Source organism: Lissotriton vulgaris, chromosome 4_1, assembly GCF_964263255.1.
Source record: "Lissotriton vulgaris chromosome 4_1, aLisVul1.2, whole genome shotgun sequence".
NCBI classification, from domain to species: domain Eukaryota; kingdom Metazoa; phylum Chordata; class Amphibia; order Caudata; family Salamandridae; genus Lissotriton; species Lissotriton vulgaris.
In genome coordinates this window covers 2116405277-2116429745 of record NC_141691.1, presented here as the reverse complement: position 1 = coordinate 2116429745, position 24469 = coordinate 2116405277, and positions in this window count along the sequence as shown.

The window sequence follows — 24469 nt, the reverse complement described above, 5'->3', positions numbered from 1 at the left end:
CTAATGTCAGTTTGAGTAACAAGTTTTCTTGTTTTAGTTGTGGACAAATTAGTCATCTAGCTAACTCACCTATATGTCCTGCCCTAAAAGTTGTATGTAACCAGTGTGGTAAGAGAGGGCATTATGCTAAATTTTGTAGAACGAAAATGTATAAAGGTGATGGTTCTAAGAAGAAATGGTCTCAACCTCAAGTAAGATCAGTGTGTTTTCAGGTGTCTAATGATAAGTCAGATCATCCTTCTCATTTAGTTTCTGTTGAAAATTCAATGATAAACTTCAAATTTGATTCATGTTCTAAAATAACAATAATTGATGAGAAACTATTTGATGAATACTTTTCTAAAAAGGTGAAGTTGATGAAATGTGATATCTCCCCTTTGGGTTATAGTGAAAAACCGATTAGATTGTTAGGCTACTTTATGGCTGAAATAGAGTTGGGAAGTCACATCATTGTTGGAAAGGTTTATGTTGCAAAAAAAGGGGATGCATTGTTAGGGTGGCTACATCAATGCCAACTTGGGGTAAAACTTGATCCTAATGCCTCACCACAGGTAAAATTTCAAGAGGTCTCTGATTCTGTTCAAGTCAAGAGTAATGATAATTTGTCAAATGTCTTAGCAGAACAGTTTCCAAATGTGTTTAAAGAAAGTTTGGGGTGTTTACGAAGTTACAAACATCACATTAGATTGAAAAATAATGCTGTTCCTGTAACAGCAAAAGTAAGGAGGATTCCGTTAATGGAGCAAGCAAAAGTTCAAGAAGAAATAGAAAAACTTGTAAAGAATGATATTATTGAGCCCGTTGAAGCAACAGAGTGGCTTGCTCCTGTTGTTATTGCTAAGAAACCGACAGGAGAAATTTGTTTATGCATAGATCTAAGATCTTTAAATAGGGAGGTTGTGGTGGATAGATTTCCTCTTCCCAACATTGATGAGATGGTTAGTACTCTTGAAGGGGCGAGATATTTCACTACTCTTGATCTAGCTTCCGCTTACCACCAGGTGGAACTTGATGAGTCCTCTCAAGATTTAACTGCTTTCATTACACCCTTGGGTACTTTTAAATTTAAGAGAATGCCCTTTGGTCTTGTTTCAGCGGCCTCAGTTTTTCAACGAATTATGTCTAGAATTTTGAAGGGGTTGATGGGTGTAAAATGTTATCAAGACGATCTTTTGATTTATGGTAAAGATATCCAAGAACATGATAGACGTGTGCGTTCTGTGTTGAAATGCTTAGATGAAGCAGGTATGTCTCTTAAAAAGTTTAGGTGCAAGTTTAGAGTAGAAGAAGTTAATTATTTAGGACATCGCATTACTGGTAGAGGTGTCTTTCCGAAAAAAGATTTGGTTGAATCTATCGACAAGGTAAAAGAACCAGTTAGTAAGGAGGAATTACTCTCTATTCTTGGAATGGTTGAGTTTTATGGGAAATTTATGATCAATTTTGCAGATAAAACTCATAATTTAAGAAGGTTGACTGCAAAAAATGTTATTTTTGAATGGTCCCCTGAGTGCATGAGTGAATTTGTAAATATCAAGAAAGAGTTAAACAAGGCTCCCTCTCTTCATGCGTTAGTTCCTGGTCTTCCAACTGTTTCATTTACCGATGCAAGTGACAAAGGCCTTGGTGCAGTTTTGGTACAGAAGAAAGATGGTAAAGATTCTCCTATCTGTTGTTCATCTAGGTGTCTTAAAGGCTCAGAGCTCAATTACTCTGTGATAGAGAAAGAATCTCTTGCGATTTTCTGGGCATTAAGAACATTTAAAAACTTGATTTGGGGTTCAAAGGTGTGTATTCTATCTGATCATAAGCCTTTAAGAGAGGTTTTCTTGAAGAAAGGTTTGGATGCAATATCTTCAAGGATCAGGAGATGGGTTGTTTCGCTACAAGAATTCGATTTTGAAGTTGAATATATTCCAGGTGTGGCTAATAGGTCAGCTGATTGTTTATCTAGATTGGTTGATAAAGATAATTTTCAAGAGGATGAAACGGATGCTTTAGATGAATACATCAATGTATGTGAGATCACAGATGGGGCAATAGAAGAATCTGAGTGGATGAAAGAGTTGGAGAAGGATGAAGAGATTTGTCGGGTTATTTCTTCTTTAAAGAGCAATTCTCCTTATGAAAAACCATGGTTGTTGGTCTCTGATGAACTTTCTGTTACTGAAGGTTTGTTAACTCGTGGAACTAAGCTTGTTCCTCCCCTTGGAATAAGAAAGAAATTGTTGTCGCATGCTCATTGTGGTCACTTGGGTATTGTGAAAACAAAGGAGATTCTTTGTATGCAATTCTGGTGGCCTGGCATGGATTTAGAAATAGAAAGGTTGGTCAGGGATTGTGTGGAGTGCTGTGCAAGTGACAAAATCTTGAAGACGAGACAAATGCCTATGGTTAAAAGAGTGTTGCTGAATCACCCTTGGGATGAGGTTGGTGTTGATATTATGGGTCCATTATCTGGGGTCTCAGATACTCCGTATTTAATTGTTCTCATTGACATTTATTCCAGATGGATAGAAGTTTCTGCTGTAAGTGAGATTACCTCTGATTCTGTGATTAAGTTTTTGGAAGGTGTGTTCAATAAGGAAAGTTTTCCAAATAGCTTGTTGTCCGATAATGGACCTCAATTCTGTTCTTCTTTGTTTGCTGAATTCTTAAAAAGGTGTGGTATTGTGAATAAAAGGTGTTCCTTATACCACCCTGAAACTAATGGTGCAGTTGAAAGAGTCAACAAAACTCTTAAGGAGTCAATTCAGTTAGCTCGATCTTCTGGTTTGAATTGGAGGACAACTCTTCAAGACAGGATAAATGCTTATCGAGTTGCTCCTCATTCGTCTACTGGAAGGTCTCCGTTTGAATTGTTCAAGGGGAGGGCTCCTAATACTTTGTGGTGTCCTGGATGGATGAAAAACAATAAAGGTCTGGTGGATAATGATATTGGTGAATGGAGAAGCAAAGAGTTGGATAAACAATGTGCTCGTAAAGAATATTTTGATAGCAGAAAGTGTGTAACATTTCAGGAGGTCAAAGTGGGTGATTTTGTTAAAATTAAGACACCTGTAGGACGCAAACCATGGTCCAAATACACTGATGTTAGAGCTGTTATTAAGGTCTTTAGAAATGCCATTAAGACGGAAGATGGGAGAATTTGGAATAAGAGTCGTGTTGTTGTGGTTGATCCTAAATTATTTGTTTCTGATGATTCTCTGCTCGACAATGTCTTATCTAGCAAATTTCATCATGTTAACAACTGTTCTCCTAATGAGTACAACATGTTATTATCTCACAAGAGGAGTCAAAGAATACGTAGGGCACCCAGTTACTTGAAAGACTATGTTTAATCATTATTGTGTTGTTTCTTTATATGAAAGTGGTTTTCTTCTTTTCTTTATTTGTTTTTTGTAGTTCCTTTCTTTTATGCTTTCTTGGGAAGGAAGATGTGTAATAAGGTTGCTTCTGCTCCTTTAAGATTATAGAACTCTCACCTGTATTCCTTATTAGAACATGATGTTTTCATCTGGCAGTTGCTTGATGTCTGTTTGTGGATGAGGTAATAAACCCACCTACTCATCTTGTTACATTCTTTTTCCTTCTTTAATGTGGAAAATACCACACTGCCGTCCCAGCGGGCACCGAGAGTAGCAGTGGGGATGCAAACTCCAGCCTGCTGCCGCACAACGCGCGCACGCTTGTGCTTGTCTTGCCGAGTTGTCGTCTTCTCATCAACCGGACAGCCTGCTCTCTGCACCCAGGGCAGCTCCACAAACACACCAAGGAAAATGCATTGACAGACTGTTTTAGTTTTCTTTGAACAGCAGAGATACCTGCAGTGCTGGCCTGCTGCCCCAGCGGGCACCGAGAGGAGCAGTGGGGGCACATCCTCCAGAAGAGGCCAGGCAGGAGGAAGAGGCAGCAGCGGTGCGCAGCCCGCCCACGTCTCCCACTCTATTATGTTGTACATCCTTACCTTCCACCTCCTTCTAGTCTTTATACACTCATGCTCGTTTCCATCCTTCTTCTCCTTCCACAAAACATCCAGTGGGCCTGAGATGTGTTGCTTGGCAGCAGTGTCCCATGGCCTAAGCTAAAGCACATACCAGCACAGGGGAGCCTCTTCTGTGAGAGAAACAAGACCAATTTCTTAAATGTAAATTCTGTCTTCTTTTTGTGCTTACTCATCTGGCCGCCTCCCCTCCGGCTCTCCCCTCGCCTCATCTCCCATGCACTGCCTTCCCTTGCGTTGTTTTCTACAAGCTCTCTCACCTTTGCTTGTTTACTCTGCTGGGCAGGCTCTGGGAACGCATGCCCTAGTAAGGTGCTCGTGGTGTGGGGAAGACACCAAAGCAGTGGGCTGTGTTTCTAGCATCGGGAATGTTTGTGTGCATAAGTATTCTGTGTGAGGGTGAGTGATTGTTTAAAAAAGGCTGTCAGTCAAGTTCAGTGCTCCACGCTGAGAACGGCTCAGTAACCGGACACTCCTTGCAGAAGTCATTGCATTGTGAAGAGCGGAGAAACTAGTGTGTAGATTTACCTCAAACCACTAAAGGATTTCAGGTTGAAGCCAGTTCTTGCCAACTTGTCTCCCAGGTCTGGTTTAACTCGGACCTTGTCCGGTCATTTAACTTGTCACTTGAGCCAAAATTCGTATCAGACTTTGAATGATAAAGACGTATTTTGTGAATGTAAGAGGGCGGGTCTGATAAACAGGCGTGGAGGCGGTAGTGGTGGTTTAAAGGAAGTAGGTTTATTGTATACAACAGATGAGGTAACGGGTGTAGGTAGGGAATCTTCGAACTTGTCGTCTTCTTCTTCGGAAGTCCCCGGGGAGGTCTCCGGCGATGAAAGGGCTCGGGCGCTTTTCGTCAGGTCTTCAGGACGTGGCAGTTGGCCCCGGTGGCTCATAAGAGAAGGGAGATAAAGGAGGGTATCGTGAGAACTCTAACATACGTTTATGAGACAGTAGTAAGACCGTCACCACACCTTTCGTGACTAGGGACAAAATAAAGAAACCTAACGAGGTAACGTGTGGGGAAAGGGAAGATGGGAGAAAATAGTGATAAGGGAAATTCCGGATAGTGGCGGAAGCTATGTTGTGCCTAAACAGGTATTGAGTGCTTATAAATACAACCAGTCGTAGAACTTTGGACAAGGCTCGACAAACGTATACCGTGTCAAAAAGAAACAGGGTTGTCAGGATGAACCGTAGTATAAAGACCTTTAAACTATACAGAAACTCGCGACTTGGCTTTAACCAATGTAATAGCGTCCGTAACTAGCAACGGTCATAAACACTCAATTCCCTCCCCGTGTCTTCTGCCACCCGCTTCCCAATACAATTTCCCTGGAGTCGGTATCACTCACCAACCCTGCCGTAACTCTTCCTAGAGTCACGGCCGCTCTCCAGCATCCACTGGACACCACCAGTCCTCGCACCAGCTGTCGTCTTCGACGTCCTGTTCGGGGCTGGACTGGGTTTCCTCGGGTCCCGCGTCTTCGGTCTCCGTCTCCGTGTTCCTTTCTCCGTCTTCAACGTGGACGCCGATTGTTTCCACCCTTGCGTTTTTATGGTGTTCTGCTATTCGTTCTGCCGTATCACCTCCGGGTTGATACTCCTCCCCTTCCGGGTTACGGTACTCGGCGTTCGGGTTTTTCTGAGAAGAAACAGTAAAGGATCGTGGGTGTTGCAGTCCATTATTAGTCCACGATAAGGTACGATTGTCGTCCAAACCGGCTACTTCCTCACATCCCCTTTCCCTTGCTGTCCTTCTACTAGAGTCTGTACATAGGGGATAAGGAGATAAGTAGTCCGCATTGCCTTGTTCCTTTCCTTTCCTGTGTTTGGTTTGGAATCGGTATGGTTGGAGGGAGAGAAACCATCTAAGTACCCTTTCGTTATGACCCTTATTTCTGGCTAGCCACTCTAAAGGGGCATGATCAGTAAAAAGCGTAAACTCTCTCCCTTCCAGATAGTACCGCAAGGATTCAATGGCCCATTTGATGGCTAGAGCCTCTTTTTCAATAGTCGCATAGTTTTTCTCACGAGGGAATAATTTGCGGCTGATGTACAAAATTGGTCTCTCTCCTTGTTGTGTTTCCTGTGAAAGAACTGCTCCCAGACCTTGATCAGACGCATCGGTCTGTAGAATTAACGGTCTAGAATAATCAGGACTGCTCAGCACGGTATCTGAGGTTAGTGAGTGTTTTAAAGTGTTGAATGCCCTTACTACCTCAGCCGGGGGAACTTCTAGGATTTTTTCAGTTTGACTATTTTTCTGCAGCAGATCCGTTAAAGGAGCAGCCAACTGAGAGAAATTAGGGATGAATCTTCTATAATACCCTAACAACCCTAAAAAGGCTCTCAAATCTTTCTTTGTTCTGGGGAGAGGTATTTGTGAAATGGCGGTGAGTTTTGATTTCTGTGGTCTTATCACTCCCTCTCCTAGTAAATAACCCAGATATTTCACCGTCTGGGCAGCCAAGTGGCTCTTGGCAGGGTTTATTCTCAGTCTATATGACCCCAGGGTTTGACTACTTGAGATAGATGTGAAAGATGTTGTTCCCAGCTATCACTGTAGATCACAATGTCATCTATATAGGCCCCAGCATAGTTGGTATGTGGCCTTAATATAATATTCATGGCTCTCTGGAAGGTTGCTGGCGCCCCGTGTAGTCCAAAAGGCATTACCTTGAACTGATATAATCCGTCTGGGGTGGAAAATGCAGTTTTTTCTCTGTCCTCCTTTCTGAGAGGTATTTGCCAGTAGCCCTTACATAAATCTAAGGTACTAATATACTTGGCTCTCCCTATCCTCTCTACCATTTCATCCACCCGAGGGAGGGGGTAGGTATCAAAATCAGAAATGTTGTTTACTTCACGAAAGTCAATGCAAAATCTAACTGACCCATCGGGTTTTGGTACCAGTACTATGGGCGAATTCCATTCGCTCCTGGATGGTTCAATAATGTCCATTTCTAGCATGCTTTGTATCTCTTCTCGTATTACCTGCCGACGGGCTTCAGGTATACGATAAGGTCTCAACTTAACTCTTTTCCCCGGTGGAGTTTTTATGACATGTTCGATCAAAGTCACCCTCCCTGGTTGATTGGAAAAAACATGGGACAGAGTTTGCAGTTGTTTCCTCAACTCTTCTGTCTGAGTGCGTGATAATTCAGTATCAATACTCTGTTGAAACAAGGGGTTAGAGGATTCTATCACATGTACTGTTGCTGGGGCGGGCCCTTCCCATTTTTTAAGCAAATTAATGTGGTAGATCTGGGTTACATGTTTGGTGGCATCTGTTTCGATGCGATAAGTAACAGGAGTAACTTGTGCAATGACTTTATAAGGACCCTGCCATTGTCCTAACAACTTTTGATCTGATGTAGCCATCATAAGCAATACCAGATCCCCTACCTGAAAGGATCTATTCTTGGTCCCTTTATCGTATTGCCCTTTTTGGTCATTTTGGGCGTTCTCCAAATTGGTACGGACAATATCTCTGATTTGTCTCAAATGTGTTCTTAAGTTTGAGACATACTCTGGAAGGGGTTTAGCATTGTCCGGCTCTTTTTCCCACTGTTCTACCGCCATATCAAGCAATGTACGAGGTTTGTGTCTGTACAATAGCTCAAAGGGAGAATACCCTGTACTTCTCTGTTCCTTACACCTAATGGCAAAGAGTGCTAAGGGAAGCATGTCCTCCCACTTTCGGGCTTCTAATGCCAATAGTTTTTTTAGTGTGGTCTTGATCGTGGAGTTGTATCTTTCCACTAAGCCATCGGTTTGTGGGTGGTAGGCTGCGGTTTTAATTTGTTTCACACCCAACTGAGCACAAATTTCTCTCATCATTTTCGACACAAAGGGAGTTCCCTGGTCGGTTAGGATTTCTTTTGGAAATCCTACCCTGGAAAAAATACCAATCATAGCTTTCGAGATATTAGTCGTATCTGGTCGTCTAAGGGGTACTGCTTCGGGAAATCGAGTAGCATAATCCACCAGTACTAAAACATAACGACAACCACTACGGGAAGGCAACAAGGGTCCTATTATGTCCATGCCTACTCGACTAAATGGCTCATCAATAACAGGAAGGGGACGCAAAGGAACTCTGGGAGGTTGGTATCGACTATGTTTTTGACAAATTGGGCACTCCCTACAATATCGTTTCACATGTTGATATATTCCTGGCCAAAAAAACCGCTCTAGGATGGCTTTCTCCGTTTTCTCTGCACCAAAATGCCCCCCCAACAAATGGCTATGTGCTAGATACAACACTTTATCTTGAAATACTTTAGGGACTAACAACTGTGCCTTTTGAATGGGACCACCTTTTCTGTATAGCAAACCCCCTTTTATAAAGAAGTATGGACATACGTGTTGTGGCTCTTCACTGTCATGGGCTTTACTCCATGCTTCTTGTAGTACAGGATCCTCTCTCGGAGCCGCATGAAAATTCCTGTCTGACTCCCAGGGATTCTCTTCAGGGATTATCGGCATGACTAGGTGACCCTTCCCTTTCTCTGCCCTTCTTTGTCTTTTACTTTTCCGTTCTTTAGACAGGGGCCACTCCTTCCCGGGGTCGGTGGAGAAAGACGCAGCGGACAACCAATTGTCTTCGGACCTAGGAGAACTTTGTAGTAGTTCAGTCAACTTGGGGTAATCATTCCCTAGGATTATTTGTTCGGGCAAACGTGGTATAAGCCCCACCGTCATGGGAGTACCCTTATCCTGAGAATGTTGAATTTGTACTTGAGCAGTAGGATAGGGTTTTGTATCCCCGTGAACACATTTGATAGCCACCATTCCCTCTATGGGACCCAACGTATTTCCCAAATCCTGAGGTCTCACTACGCTTTGTAAACACCCCGTATCCGCTAACGCAGTTAAAGGTTGTCCATTTACTGATACAGTACACCTATACGGAGGTGTTGTCCTTTCCTTAGGGGAACAGTAGTAGTTTCGAACCATTCTTATCTCCATAGGTTCTTCTTTCTGTGGACAAAATCTTGCTATATGGCCCATTCCTCCACACTGAAAACACTGTGGACCTGCAGGTGGGGGTCTTATAGGGAATGGAGTACTCAAAGGGGGAGGGCATGGAATGAAGGTCAGGGTTTCAGGTTTCTTGGGGGCAGTAGGCCGGGGATGCCTAATTCCAGTATGGTTTCCGGCTTTCCCTGTATTCTCGTCTCTTCCTTTTTGGAAGTCTAATGCTCTATGATAAGCGCTTGCTATTTCAACAGCTGTCTCTAGGGTAAGGTTCGCCTGTTGTCGAACCCATCTTTGAATTGGGGGGTGGAGCGATGTCAGATATTGTTCTAGATAGATCTTGGCCATGATTCCGTCCTTGTTGGTAGTAGCAGGTTTAAGCCAACGATCCGTCATATCTTTCACTCAGAAATATAAAGCACGTGGGGTTTCCTGAGGGCCTTCTTTCATCTGTCTCAACTTCACCCTGTATGTCTCTTCATCTATACCCAATCTTTCCAAGATACACTTTTTAATATCAGCGTAAGGAACCGCACCTTGTAATGTTGCTGCCTGATACGCAGCTTGTAAGTCACCTGATAACAAAGGTCCCAAATATTGGCCCCACTTGTCAGGCGGCCAAGAAGCAGCAGTGGCCATTCTTTCAAAATTATTAAAGAAAAAATCAGGGTCTTCTCCGGCTACATATCTCTGTAGCACAAATGAAGGTAGAGTGGTAGGGCTTTTTTGTTGTCCTAATACTTCAGTAAGTTTACCTATAGCAGCCTCATGGGTTTGTCCTTGACCCGAAATAACTTTTTGAATCTTTTCCCGGTCCTCCTCAACAACATTTAGAAATCGTTCCATAATTTTTCCCAGGTGTTCTTGATTTTCGGCCATCTTCGTCATGGCAGCCTCCATTTTGCCTTCAGATCCCACTTCTGACACCACTTGTAAGAGGGCGGGTCTGATAAACAGGCGTGGAGGCGGTAGTGGTGGTTTAAAGGAAGTAGGTTTATTGTATACAACAGATGAGGTAACGGGTGTAGGTAGGGAATCTTCGAACTTGTCGTCTTCTTCTTCGGAAGTCCCCGGGGAGGTCTCCGGCGATGAAAGGGCTCGGGCGATTTTCGTCAGGTCTTCAGGACGTGGCAGTTGGCCCCGGTGGCTCATAAGAGAAGGGAGATAAAGGAGGGTATCGTGAGAACTCTAACATACGTTTATGAGACAGTAGTAAGACCGTCACCACACCTTTCGTGACTAGGGACAAAATAAAGAAACCTAACGAGGTAACGTGTGGGGAAAGGGAAGATGGGAGAAAATAGTGATAAGGGAAATTCCGGATATTGGCGGAAGCTATGTTGTGCCTAAACAGGTATTGAGTGCTTATAAATACAACCAGTCGTAGAACTTTGGACAAGGGTCGACAAACGTATACCGTGTCAAAAAGAAACAGGGTTGTCAGGATGAACTGTAGTATAAAGACCTTTAAACTATACAGAAACTCGCGACTTGGCTTTAACCAATGTAATAGCGTCTGTAACAAGCAACGGTCATAAACACTCAATTCCCTCCCCGTGTCTTCTGCCACCCGCTTCCCAATACAATTTCCCTGGAGTCGGTATCACTCACCAACCCTGCCGTAACTCTTCCTAGAGTCACGGCCACTCTCCAGCATCCACCGGACACCACCAGTCCTCGCACCAGCTGTCGTCTTCGACGTCCTGTTCGGGGCTGGACTGGGTTTCCTCAGGTCCCGCGTCTTCGGTCTCCGTCTCCGTGTTCCTTTCTCCGTCTTCAACGTGGACGCCGATTGTTTCCACCCTTGCGTTTTTATGGTGTTCTGCTATTCGTTCTGCCGTATCACCTGCGGGTTGATACTCCTCCCCTTCCGGGTTACGGTACTCGGCGTTCCCGTTTTCCTGAGAAGAAACAGTAAAGGATCGTGGGTGTTGCAGTCCATTATTAGTCCACGATAAGGTACGATTGTCGTCCAAACCGGCTACTTCCTCACATTGAACTTCATCACGCCCTCTAACTTTTACCCCTGCACCTGTCCCTAACCCCCCACTACCAATCTGCGGCCTTACATCGGTAGTAAAACTAACTTTGAATATTTTATAAAACGTTGTGCAGATGTGTTAAACTAGGACGAAGCAGTTTAAAAATGCATAAGTGGTTTCATGTGTACCAGCAGCAGATGTATATTTAGGGGCTTGGGGACGAGGTATGGGTGCTGACAGGCATTTGAGGGGAACGAAAAAGTAAGCGTAATATCCTGGTGCCATATATTTAGAGTTTCTGTAATAATAATCAAGCATTGGCAAAGCCTGTACGCCCTACCTTTATATAACGCAAGTGCCATGCTATTGGGGTTGCCACTGCTTGTTTATAGAGCATTGTTAAAAAAAATAACAAGAAAAAACATTTGAAAATACTGGAGGAACAACAAACACAAATCTCAAGATATCACAAAACTAAACATTAAATTGAATATTTTCAATTATTTTAAACATTATTTGTTTATTATTTTACATTTCATATAGTAAACTCTAGCTAGCACATGATTCTACTTAAAAATAATACAAAGGATTGTGCGTGTGTGTGCAAGTAAAATGTAACGTATAATGACTGGATTGAAGCAGCAAATGCTTTACCTGAGTGTGCCCATTCATAAAGGAGATTTTGCTGCTGAAGTCATTTCATTTGGCGACGAGGTTAAAAAAAACACAAACTTTATTTGCAAATTAAAGAATCAAGCTGTCCTCCAGCTGCAAGCCCCACCCGTGCCTTCCTGGCTAGGTGGCTACAGCTCCTTACTACCCGACCGGTTTGAGGCTCTTTCGCCGAAGAGATAGCGGGGTGCGCCAGTCAACAACTATGGCTTACAGCCATTACCTCGCCACCCCACCTCTCGACCCCGCCCCCATCAAACGAAAAGGGCAAAGCACAAACGACATGCCCTACCCTTTAACTGCCTGCAAAGTATACTCATAGTTCACTTCTAGCCTGGGTGAGAAAAGCTCCTCTAAATGTATAATGAACCTGCTCGTGTTACCTGAGTATTGGGTTATTGCTGAGGGGAGACATTTTTGTTTTTAGTTTTTATTTGGAGCAGAACGAAAAATAAAAAAAAATTCCGAAACGAGCAACAAAGCACAGTTAATCACAAATCATACATGAAATCACAAATTAGACGAGTATACCAAAAGTATATTATATATTTTTGCTTTTTTTTAAAAAGGACATCTGCAAATGAAATCAAAATATTTCTACAATAGCTTTCCTACACGATTCACCACGATGAGGTCCCTCACTCAGTTGAAAATATTCCCCAGATGCTTGGGGTCTACTAACCATTTCATATCGCTGTCAAAAAAGAGGTATAATATTGATTTTGAGAGGCCCGCCTCCCCAATTTACAAAACATCAAATACATGATTGCATTGTCCAATAATACACTGGATTAGAGCCAGTGCTTGATTTGTAAAAAAAGAAAAATATGTTGGGGTCTCATCAGGATGCCACGGAAGCTTGCAGCACACATTGCGCCTTACAGGGCTGCCAGTGACAACAACAAGCATTGGCATAGCCAATAGGTCTCGCCTTTGGGACCTTATAAGTGCTTAGCCATGCAAATGTTGATGTTGTTGCACCGAGGATATTGTGCTGCATAACTAAACACTTATAAGGTCCCAAAGGCGAGACCTAATGGCTATGCCACTGCTTGTTGTTTTTTCAGTGATATATTGTGATGTGACAAATATGCAGCCTCCATTGGCCAGTCTTGGGATTAATCAAATTGATTTTGATCCAAATCTGGATTGTGTCATGATCAGAGATATTATTCGGCATTATAACAGTGCCATACACTTGCTGCAAAAGTGGGGTTGAGCCAGCAAGAGTAAATCTGTGAGCATGGGCCATGTACTTAAGATATGTACATGTATTGTCGGTCAGTGGGTTGGAAAAATCTCCAAGGGTGAGATAAGGAAAAGTTTGATTGAAAGTCTAGCGAGAGTCCCCTGTCCGCTATATTCCTACATGCACAGAGTTCTCAATTCCAGTATCTCCCTAACAGTGTGTTTGGGTGAGGGTATTGCAACAATATCCCGGTGAGGTCCTTAACAACCTCCCATTTAGAGGAAAGTGTGCTACATTTGGATACGAGATCATGGACTGATCTTGGATAGTGCCCTTAAGAGGGATGTAATGGCCCTGGGGGTCTTGCCATACCTTATGTATTTTGATCTATAGTCCCTTACGTATGAGAATCGCTACACCCACTTTTCAATATGGCTTTCTGACGGAGCCCTTGATATCTTTGCCGGTATGTTTGGTAGAGTGATGTTCTTTACCCACTTGACACAGTTTCCGTCTCTTAGTATCTGAGAGATTGTCATCCTGGATAAAGGCTATGTCAGGGTGTGGGGAGTAAAAGTAGGTCAGAACTTCACTCAATGAACTGGGTCAAACCTTTGACATTGAGGAAAATTATCCTCAGAGGACTTGTAGAAGGTGATGCATGAGTTGAGGCTGTACAGATGGGAAGTGGAGATCCTTACTATTAGACATGCATGGAGCGTAGGAGAATGGGTGGATCTACCACACCCTTATTGAATCTGAAGAGAAGTATGGCATGGTTTTGGAAGCATGATCCATTTCAACGACAGTAGAAATCCCAGTAGTAAAGTGGTCCATGTCAGCAGTATCCATAGGGGGAGTAACAGGAGAGGTAACAACAAGAGAGATCTTCTAATCAGAGGGATAGGAGGGAAGACAGAAAGCAGGATCTGGTGCGCCATTCACAATTACAGTATCCCCTTTGATTGCTATTACTACCTCTGTCAAAGACCAGCCTGCAAAAAAGGGGGTGAGAGGTGGGTCAGCATTAGCACCCTAAAGCCATCAGTAACCCTCCTCAAAGAGACAGTAGAAAGACAGCAGATATAAAAGCACTGGTAATTGGTTAGGAGAGAAATAACCTGGGTACAGACAGTAAAATACTGAGTTAGTTGTGCTAAGTATCTTATCTGTCTGTGAATCACCGTCTCTGTCTTCATGGTGGTTTCACAGGCAACCTTGCCTTTTCTCGGGGAGGAAGAGTCAGTGTATGCGAGTGTTTTTGGTGTATGTAGGTGTTGTTGGTGTGTGCAGGTTTAGGTCCTGCAGACCAGTTTCTGGTTCCTTTTACCAGTCTCTTGCCCTTCCCTTGGTGTTCAGAGACTTGTGGCATGGTCAGATGACTTGGTGGATGTATAATGTCCTCTTGTTGCTGAAAGGTGTCCACATCTACATTCTCCAGGGACTCCAGCAGTCCCTACAATCATATTAAGAGGTCTTGTTATTGTGGGTAATCAGCATGGTCGCAGGTTTGAGAAACTCATATTATTTTTTACCTCTTCCAATGAAGAGACCTCCTTTTTCAATTCGTATGTGCCTGGGTTAGGTCCAAGTAACCGAGCTACACATTTTTCTCACATTGTCCTAATTTTGCACAATAACCTTTCTGCTGTGACCTATTGACATGTTTGCGTGTGAGACAATGTTGGATTAGTTTCTCTTAAAGGACTTTATTTACACAGCTAGCTTTGCATAACATCATGACGATGCCTTGAACACCATGTACAAGTCCTCTTGATGCACTATGTTCAAATGTTGGTCTATCTTCATCCATGGGACAACGGGGCTATCCATATATCCATTGCATCGCTAACCTATGTGCACATCACAAGGATGCTTTCTATTATAAATAAACAGCATCCCAAAAGATAAGCAGAGGAGGCACTTCAGCTGACACCGAGGACTCCTGCATGCTGAGACTTCACCACGCAGCGGTCTGACATCTCCATGAGGGGGTGTCCAGTTTGTGATCAAGATAGGCTCCTACAATCTCTCCCACCAAGAAATGGGGTTGGATCATCCCTTGGGGGGAGTCGTGGCTTCACATCTATACACACTCTAGGTACACCTAGAGTAGGGTTTGCATAGTAGGAGTATGCCTGATCACTGCCTTATTTATATGCCTGCATACATACACTCTTTTAGCACCATGGTAGAACTAAATCTACTATTTACTTTTTTGGTGTTTGTAATCGGGGAACAGCGTTACAACGCAACTTTTACCACGCAGTACCTTTACCACACCACTTTTACAACGCAAGTCACAACGACTTGCGCTGGGGGGCGCTGTAGGATAGGGAATAGTTTAATTTACTATCCAAAACCTTCCCTACTATCCACGGGGACTGGAGTTGGAATAGTAAATTAAACTATTCACTATTGAGCGCCCCCCAAAGCAAGTCGTTGTAACGACTTGCGTTGTAAAACCTGCATGGTAAAGGCATGCGTCGTAAAAGCATGCGTAGTAACAACATACATCTTGTAATCACTTATAATTCAATTCAAATCTTTATTCGGATACAAAATATCCATAAAAGCACAGATCATATCATAATTAAAGGGGAATATGACAATCCATTAACATAGACACAATAAAAACAAAATCATACATGACAATTAGTTTAACATAAAAACAAATATTTACAGAAGATTCCATAAATCAGTTAAATATTATAAGCCAATTAACTATATAAGAACAGATTCATATTGAGCCTAACCACAACATCTACTAGTAATTCAGAGAAAACAGATCATCATTAGGTGCAAATTGATTTTGGAGCGCACACCGACAATTTTAAAAAGGTACCTACACGAGCAGTTAACTTACAAATTGTTAAATGAGCTTCCTCTAGGTGTATAGGTCGAGTACTCTTAAAAAATTGAATCAAAAACTGATTAGTATATATTATATAGGCTATAAAATTTGCAAAAGATTCAAACGTGGAGTGTTGTCTGTCCACTCCTGTCATCACATGGGCAAGGTAATTGATCCAGATAAGCGATATACCCTAAAGGAAAACACAGTAAAAACGTAACTGTGCCAGCCCTTAAACAAAACAATAATCCTCTCTCCCAACATCCAATTGACTTTAAGAGGTAACTAGATGGGGTATTTGATTTGTCCACAATGGGCAGATAACTTTCTACGGACTTTCATCTGCTTCTGTCTATTGATTATTGCAGCACATGTATTCTATACAAGGATAATGTTGGTTCAATAAATAGATTGAAAATGTCCCACTCTGTATTCTTTGTTTATTTCTCTGAGCACAAGTAAGCATGACTGACTGAGCAAAAGCTTCTGATCTGTTTTCATGGATGTCATGTTCAGTGGTTGACTGAAAACCTTCGCTCCCTGGTGTCGTGTCCTGTAACCCAGGAACTCACACAGGACACGATGTTGATTTCTGTAAGTGTTCTTTTTATTTATTGGCTTACATCATGTCTGCATTACGACCCCCTTCCTCGAGGTCCAGCTCCAGAATGTTTCCTCTCCCCGCCCCTTGACCGGATGTGGTGTCCGGTGTCCCCTCGCCCCTGCGCTGTCCCAGGGTCCTAATGCCCTTGTCCTGGACAGGACATCTCCCCCTTGTTGCAAAACAAACATTTTTCTTTTTGAAAGAGGAAAGAGAGAGATAGAGAGAGAGAGAGAGAGAGAGAGAGAGAGAGAGAAAGAGAGAGAGAGAGAGAGAGAGGGAGAGAGAGAGAGAGAGAGAGAGGGAGAGAGAGAGAGGGAGAGAGAGAGAGAGAGAGAGAGAGAGAGATAGAGATGTTGCTCGATGGCCCATAGGCCTCTTCATTTACACTCCTCAATTAGTCTCTTTTGTCCCATTTGTTTCCTTCTTGATCGCTGTTTTCTGATGTCCGCTTGAGCTTCTTCCTTTTGTGTGTCTTTCTACAGTTCTTGCTTTGGCCTTTCCGCTTCTCTTGCTTCTGCCTTGCTGACATACGACAGGTGCCCTGTGACGTGACACTGGCCAAGCTGCCGCCTTTGCCATCCGTTCTTTTGCTTTTGTCTTCTTCAATTTGCCTCCGGGATCCTGTTGCCACATTTCCTCGCTTGTCCTTCTTCGACCATCGCGATTTCTCCTTTCTTTTATTGGTAAGTCTCTTCGGTCTGCACTTATTTTGTCTTCCACTGGTGGCCGTCTCATCTTGTTCAGCTGTCGGGTGTTACTATCCATGCCTCTTCCATGGTGGTGTCTTTCTTTGTCTCTTGTTCTAGCTCTGACGTTGTTGCTGATATCGGTGCGTTGTTCTCTAGGATGTAGTTTAGGTGATGTTCTGCCCTTATTCTTGCGTCTTTTTTTGTATGGCCGTGGATGTCTGGACATGTAGTCTGCTAGATTTTGTTCTCTTTCATGCTTGTTAATTATTTTCACTTCGTAGTCCATCAACTTTCTTCCCCACCTTTCTGTCCTTGGTGGTATATTTGCTTTTCGGTTGCCATAAATCTTTCTTAGCGATTGGTGGTCCGTCACTACTGGTGATCTTGGTGATTCTTTTTCTGCTTTGTACTCCAGGTGATCTACCATTGGTGTTACCCAGGCTGTCGGTCCGTCTGCCGGCTCGATGATTTCTTGACTCATTAGTGATTTCCTCCCTTTCAGCTTTCCTAGTCCTCTTAATTGTCTCTGATATTCTCTTGAGATGTTCATGGCGCCGCTGTCGAGCACAAGCCTCGCTTTGTGGGGCCCCACCTGTTCTTCTTTTCTATTTCTAGCACTTGTTCACTGACTCTTCGTGCTTTCTGTCATTTATTTTGTCCTTTTGCTCTTTTTGGCACTTATTTTCTTCCTTTGTTTTACTTTATTTCGCTTCTTCTGGGGTTTCTTAGTCCTTTTTCCTTATATTCTCCTTTTTTTTCTGGTATGCACTTGTATTATTTCTTTGTCTCTTTGTTTTATTTCTTTGTCTTCTCCTTTTCTTTATTTCTCTTTTCTAGGTGCTCTTTCTGGCACTCTTCTGTTTTCTGTGTTCTTCTTGGCACTCTTCTATTCTCCGTGCTCTTCCGGCACTCTCTATTCTCTGTGCTCTTCCTGGCATTTTTTTGTTATTTCTTCTGATATCTTTTTCTTTGGTCCTCTTTTCTACTCTTCTATTCTCCGTGCTCTTCCGGCACTCTTCTATTCTCTGTGCTCTTCCTTGGCACTCTTTTGTTATTTCTTCTGTTATCTTCTTTCTTTTGTCCTCTTTTCTTTATCTCCTGTGCTTGTTCCTTTTCGTGGTGCTCAACTCGGCACTCGTCTTTATTTTCTCTCATGTGTCTTTATTTTCCTTTCTTTCTTTTTTTTTTCTTTTTATTTTTTTAATTTGTTGTCTTTTTCTCTAATTTGCCTCTTTTTGTCTTTGCTTGTTCTTTATTAGTGCTCAACTCTGCACTTTCTGCTCTTTTTAACTGTGTCTGCCCTTTTATCTTGACATTCTTATATAATTTTTTTTTTTCTTGCAAATCCTTTATTTTCTCTTGTTTGTTTCCTCTCTTTTTATTTTGTTTCCTTTGTTTAGCCTTTATCTCCTATTCCTTGTCTTTGCCTGTGCTTTGTTTCTCCTTTTTCTTGCAATCGGCACTTTTTTCTCCTTTTTTCGACCTTTTCCTGACTTTAAAATGGCCGCCCAACTTTCCTGCTCGCTGATTGGCCCTCCCGCCTGACTCCAAGATGGCCGCCGAGACTCTCGCGAGACTTCTTAGCCAATCCGGGTGCTGCCTGACTTCAAAATGGCCGCCGCGCTTATTCTTCGTTTCTATTGGCTCTCACGCCTGGCCCCAATATGGCCGCCGAGACTCTCACGAGAGTTCGCGCTGGCTTTTCAGCTCTTCGAACTTCGCGCTCTTGTTGCTAGCGCTTAACGGCTTTGTTGCTTTTTTCTTTTGCGGCGGTCGGGGTGGGCTCCCACGTCGCTGCTGATTTCTGGAAGGCGCTTCACTCTTCCCTCTTCCTTTTGGCCACAACGCGATCCAGGGTGGGCTCCTGGTTTCAAATCGCGATTTCTGCACGCAGGGACCGGATCCCACCTTCGTCGCCAGATGTCGTGTCCTGTAACCCAGGAACTCACACAGGACACGATGTTGATTTCTGTAAGTGTTCTTTTTATTTATTGGCTTACATCATGTCTGCATTACGACCTCCTTCCTCGAGGTCCAGCTCCAGAATGTTTCCTCTCCCCGCCCCTTGACCGGATGTGGTGTCCGGTGTCTCCTTGCCCCTGCGCTGTCCCAGGGTCCTAGTGCCCTTGTCCTGGACAGGACACCTGGTAAGGTTAGGGGTGGGGCTTCTGGTGGCACTGTGAGCTACTTGACCTCTAGGGCAACATATCTGTGGGGAGCCTGTAATCAGTCTAGGCACCTCACCCAAAGTTTATGTTGTCTAACAAAAGTTCATGTGGATTAGAGAAAACGACTTGACAATTTCAGTTTGAAAACATATTATTGAACATGTAACAAGTGCTGAATTGTTATTTCGTCAAATACACATTTCTGGCATATGCTTTTATTCTGTAAATGTGTAATGCTTAAATCAGAAATGATTACGGGAAGGTCATAAAAGTTATGATTGTTTACCTCCATAATTTAAATATTTTATCTATTTTAATCACTTGCTTTTAGGCATCTTTATTTTAGTTTAAGGTTCTTACACCATGAATGCAGACTCTATTTTGTGCAAGCAGAGAATCTACGTTCTTATAGGCCTGCCTAGAAAAGGGTGGACTTTAACTTCCTAGGTCTTAAACATGGTAGCCTTCACCTTCCTGTGCAATTGCAAATATGTCACATCCTTTTGACCTCTAAATGTGTCATATTCTCCTGTTATCTACAGAAACACTCCGTGACATCAGTCTGGGGCAGGTGCCTTTTTCAAGGTCAAATACCATATTTTTACCTTGTTTGTCCATCTAGCTGAAGTATAGGATTACGTCAAGACATTCCTCAAGAGAGATAAAATAGGTTGATAATTCTATAAAAATCCTGTGAAATCTTTAGCAAACTGGAGAGAGAACTTCCCCCAGGTTGCAGATCGCAGATCGAGATGAGCTCAGCATCAGATTTCTTTGAGACTCTGCAAACCATCCCATTCTGCCAGGTTCGTGTTTTACGTAGATGCAATCTCCTTGCCCTTGTACTCGAGGTAGTAGGCAAGCTATTCTAAACAAACAACAAGCCATGTTGTCGAGGTATGCACACCACCTCTGAAACTGAGGCTTATTATTTATTCATCTGCTAGAACTAACGTAGCGCTTAGAGATAGCAAGGTAAGGGTGCTGAGTGCTACACATTGTAATTCTACGATTTCCTCTGTTTTTACTATTATTGAAAAGCTCAGCTGGTTTCATTCATATCTTCTATGATGTTGCCAATATTGTTTGCACTCGATCCCAGAGTTTTAAAATGACTCTTTTAAAAGGAATATTTTGAAATACACATTCCATTTCTAGTGATCTTGAGTGTGCACATCGGTAATGAATGATTGTTTGGAATACCACTACTCCCTGTTGGTAACCCAAAAACTATGACGCCACTTCAACTATGTAATGTGCGGAGCTATGTAGGACTACAAAAACCTGCCTTTCATTTTCAAGCGATGTTGCATTGAACTAAGAGGCATATTTACAAGCCTCTATCGCCACAGGACCGTGACTACTTTTTGACGTCCCTGTGACGATAATTCCTTTGCCTTATTTACAAGGCATTGGCTTAACGCCACCTTGTAAATAAGACCCACTTTCATGCTAGACTTAGCGTGAAAGGGACGTGCAGTGGGTAACACCCTTTGTTGTTAACGCTGCCCCCTATTTACAAGGGTGGCTTAAATAGGAGGCAGCACCGAAAATGAAGATGAGGGAAAACCTGGTCTTAACATGGAGAAAAGATGAGAAATGCTTTATTTCTCCACATTTTTGCTTTTTCTACGTGTGCTGCATTGTGCAGCACACGTAGAAACAGCAAATTGCCATGAATGATTGTTCAAGTGCAGGAAGGTGGCCTTCCAGCACAAAAACAAACATTGAACAAATGACAACTTCTATGTGCAGTTACAATTCGTTAGTCTGGATTGTTTATGTGTAGGCAGAGACACCTTCCTGCACATAGACAATCATCCCCCCTAACCCAGACACCCTTGCACTATGGTGCAAGGGTGCTTGCATTGGCGCTAGGCAGCTAGATTTAGGGCTAGTGGAAATGCAAGGGTGGCCGCATGCTTGTGAATACAGATGAACCCTGCATTTTCAGACTGGCAGAGTGTGGCGTTGCTAATGTTTGTTTAACACCACACTATGTCATTTCTCAGTTCGCTTGTGTCACCCTTTAGCCGTGAAAACAAGCCTTGTAGAGTAGAGTAAAAGACTACGTTTACGCCTCATTGGCGCTTCAATGTTTGGGGTTCAGATTTTCTTGACTTTTTAGGAGTTTCTGATTGCACTCTGGAGAGGCCATTATGCAAAGTTGAGCCTTTATTTCCGTCACTTGAGCAGTGTTGGATTTAGTTTTAATGCCCTTTGAAGCTTACAATGTACATTGTATGCATTAGTGCCTAAACGGCTTCAGAGACTCAGAAGGAAACTCAGTATAGGAAAGGAAACTCCGGATACGGTGGCTGCCTTTCAGAAACAAGCTTCCATTGGTCTATGTCAAGCAGCATGGACCATAAAATGGAAGGAATTCACAACTTGGAGAACTGTGTGGAAAACCTTGTTGTTTTGCAGATCATACCTTGGAATCAAGCTTAGATTGAGGCGAGCTTCGGTATGTTCCACAGGGGTATTGCAGAACTGAGTTGGAAGTCTAGAAAGCATTGAATAATTTGCCTAGAAGAGATGTAGGTGGTTGCACTATAGATTATGTGCTCTCTGGAGTATATAGCTGGTCTTGATTTCCCAGGAAAGGTGGCAGACACAAAATTGTCTGATCAAGAAACTCATCAAAATCTGTTACAAAACATTCAAGAAGTCAGAAGTAAACCATCGAATGTGACGCACTGCGCCCCTGCCACCTGGAAAGATAAGGTTTGCATTTCCAAAAGATGCGGACAGGTATCTCATCAAAGTTTGAGAAAAGAGTCCTGATAAACAAGTGTTTGAGCCATCTAACAGATCACATGTTGCAGTTCTTGGGGTGAGAGGCACAGGGACTGTAATCCTGCTTCCATTGCATGAATAGAAGAAACGAATGAGGTGTCCGTCGCTGACATTAAAAGCATCATGTGCCCTAATCTATTCAACGGACCTCATTTAGCTACAAAAGCGCCTTCGGAGTAGAACCTCTCAGTTTCTCCTTACTCTGGAGCAGCTGCCCAGGTAAGAGCACAGTGATGCTGGCATCCTGAGTCCTAATCCAGGGCCTACAGAGCCTACTGCGTCTCCGGCTTTACGCCAAGTATCAGATTCCAGAGTCACCTGCTGATACAGTTTCAACAATTCTGTACTCTCAATGATTGCTTTAGTCTGGCATGAACCTCCACATGAGTCAACACCGAGCAAGTGGATGCTTCTTTGAGAAACACGGCTTTAAAATATGAAACACCCAGGGTGTTTGATCATGACCCACCATCACTCTGTGCCATGGATTGCTTCTTGCAAATCATTGGTTTTTGTAGCTGGTACCTGATACCACCAGGGTCTTATGCTTGGATCACTACAAAAGGGTTTTGTTTTCGTCATGTGGCAGACAGCGCCAACTGTTTTACTGCTACAAAAAGGATATTTCATCCTGAAAGAACTGTTCCACGAATGTGGTACAAGAATTTCAACCACATCTCTCATTCCACTGAGCTCACCAAGATCTCTACGCTGCCAACAGTACAGCTTACCCTTAGTAGTAGTGGTAGTAGAAAGCTTTATTTGATTTTAAAACAGATTAAAATCATAAAAGCAACATCTTAATATACATTTTCATACACAATTGTTAAAATACATTTAAAAATATTACTAAACAGTTAATTACATTACCAGAATAAAGTCTTACATAGCTGTGATTTACTAGATAGAATTTTGGATTTAGTTTCTAGCAAAGAAATTAGTTCTATAACTAATAATTTTGGACGATTCCAGACATAAATACAGTACACACTTCAATATTGGGCCATAAGATTTTGTACCACACAAGGACTACAGTTGATCATGATTGCAGCAAATTTTCAAGCAGTTTTTGAGGTACATTGCTATGCTCTTTGCATTCGATACTGATTCAAGGTGTTGTAGTGCCAAGAGTGCAGGACGGCATCTACGCAGGCCCTGTGATCGCAGTAATGGAATGATCCAGCGCTTGCGTGGTAATTTGTAAAATTTACAAAACAGTAAGACATGGATAGTAGTCTGTTCGGAAATACCATCACAAGGACATCGGATAATTGTGTTAGACCAATCTTGCCTCTTTGGGAATGTAACTAAACGGAAAAATATGTTGAGCCTAAATCGTGTCAGTAAGTATTTTTCATAGCTGGTCAGACAAAAAGTGAGATATGGTTGTATGCCCTGAGTACTTTGAATTGTTACAATATGTTGATTTGACACTTTATGCATTTCATGGGCCATACGTTTTTCCCTTAAGTGTGACAAGCAAAGCGTCCTCAAGGTCTTTCTTGAAATAGTAGTTAAAATGGAAGGTTCATCAAAATAAATAGAAAGATCCATATCTTTAAAAAAGTTATGTACAAAGGACAGCCACGGAATATCTGACCAGTTATCTAGGCCCAAACAATCTAATAATAGCCCCTGTGTTAGAGTACATTGCTCCGTGGACCAAACGCCATGCCACAGCAAAATTGGCTGGATTGTAATATAATCAGCAATGTAATCCAAGCCCAATTCGACATGACAAGCGAACGTTGAAGAGCATTTTGGAACGGCCAACAAATAGCGAAAGAATTTGTTCTCCACCCTCTGTAAAGTATCCACAGGAACATAGCCCCATACCCCAGCACCATATACAGCTACACTTTGACACTTTTGCATTGTATATTTGTACGAGTTCTGTTGGAGGGGGCTTCCCTATTTTGCGAGCAAAGCCAATAAGGGCAGAGGTGGCTCTCAAAAACAGGAGATGCCTACTAAAAATGGCCGGTTTTCAAGAGGAGGTGTTATCAAATAGGATACCTAAATATGGATCGGTTTTGGTGCAATCCAGTTCGGCTTTATCAATGTATATCAATTTTTTCCTGGCTTTCTGTTTGCCAAAGTGCATGACAAAGGTTTTTTTAATATTAACCATTAGCCCCAATGAGGTCATAAATTTGCAGAAGGAATTTAGCTGATTTTGAAGTTGTAATGGGGTACGTGCCATGATCACCGCGTCGTCCGCATAAAGTCACACGGGAATGGGACGACGGGCGATTGTTGGCAGGTCCTGACTCCCCTCTAACATGGCTTTCTCAAGTCCGGTGGTGTAAAGATTGAATAAAAATTGAATAAAAAGGGAGCCAGGACACACCCCTGTGTGACTCCCTTAATAACTGCAAAGGGGGGGGGGAGTAAGCTCACCATTTAAGAGCTATATAGGATTCTTGAGACATTTGTCAAGCCTACGGCCTGTGTAAGCCCAGATGATTTTTCTCAAAGTCTGTGTGAGGAAGTCTCCTTATACTTTGAAAATAAAATTGACTC